Genomic DNA, 1480 nt, shown 5'->3' on the forward strand with positions numbered 1-1480 from the left:
ACCGAGCGATTTGACCCAGCGCTCAACCAATTTCATTGATACGATACAAAACAAATTTTTTGACGGTTTGCGTGTTTTGCTGTCTTTTTAAAAGTCTGAAACGTGCTTTAATGCGAATGCAGGTTTCCAGATTTTACACTCGACTGTAACTTGAGGCCGCTTGGTCTTGGTTAGGCTAAGAATTGCTGTTTCCAACAATACCATAGCACGACGTCCAGGTCAAAACATACAAATAACGGAAATTCTGCTGCAGTACCAATGTCACATACCAGGGGGCCCAACATCGACTTTGACCATCGTCTTCCCAACACCTGCCCCCACATACCAAATGTCATCATATCCACACAGAGGTTCTTGAGTTATGCTGACTACAAAAATCCGGAAACACAAACACACAGACACACACACACACAGAACTATATCTGGATTTTTCATGGATTAGAGAATGTTACAATGTGATTTTCGCCCTACCACAGATAACCCCGACCATGACGGTGAGCTGACCCACCAGCTGTACCCGCGCACCAGGAGCCTGGACCAGTGGGTGGCGGACAACAAGGGAGCTCTGCTGAACTCGCTCGACTGAGCCCCAGTGTAGTAGAGATCGTACATTGGAAGCCAGTTTATTGCATAACGGATTACCGCACACTTCTGTCAATTGTACTGAATCCCAAAACCCCAAATAACCTTTAATATTGCGTTAATACATGTCAAATCAATATTGTTTGATTTATTCTTTGAATATTTTGATGTATGGTGTTATCTTATATGTGATAGTCTACTGTATGTTAGATGGCTGTCAGCAGCTGGGTGACCTGTTACAGTTTTGATAAGATGAAACAAAGTAAAAATAGAAATATTTCGACAGCCTTGAGTGCTGCTGATTTATGTTAGATCTTTTAAACGTTGGTAGATGACTGATATACTTTATTTGAGATGACATGGGTGAATGCCAAACACAAGCAAAAACAAATTCCTCTAGAGTCCAGCTGCTGAAAGGCAATACATTCTAATATAGTGTTTGGATAATGGCGTTTAGAGATTCTTCCAGTCTAATTGGATACCTCCTCAATGCCGCCATCAAACAGTAAGATTACATGCAGATTTGGGAACATTAATTAAAAGATTCTTTGCAGAAATGTGTGGCTTCATTTGACTTTGATGACTTTGGACTTTTGAATGACCCGCGGATTTCAGAAATATATAGCATACTTGGTTTCACAGATGAGTTTTTTTATTTTTTATTTTTTATACAAAAATTGTGGCATTGGCATTGAACGCAATTCCAATCTTTACTGTGGCATATATCTGTAATTCATAAAGAATATGGCATCGACATAGGGACGCTACTTGCAGTATTCAAAATTGCCGCTAGAGGACGTAACTGACCGGTGAAACTTACGATGTAATTCAAACAGAACGCCCCTATGATGATAATGGTTTCAACCAGTGACCCGCTGACCCGTTAGATTGTGGAAAG

This window comes from Branchiostoma lanceolatum, chromosome 18, assembly GCF_035083965.1.
Source record: "Branchiostoma lanceolatum isolate klBraLanc5 chromosome 18, klBraLanc5.hap2, whole genome shotgun sequence".
Classification (NCBI taxonomy): domain Eukaryota; kingdom Metazoa; phylum Chordata; class Leptocardii; order Amphioxiformes; family Branchiostomatidae; genus Branchiostoma; species Branchiostoma lanceolatum.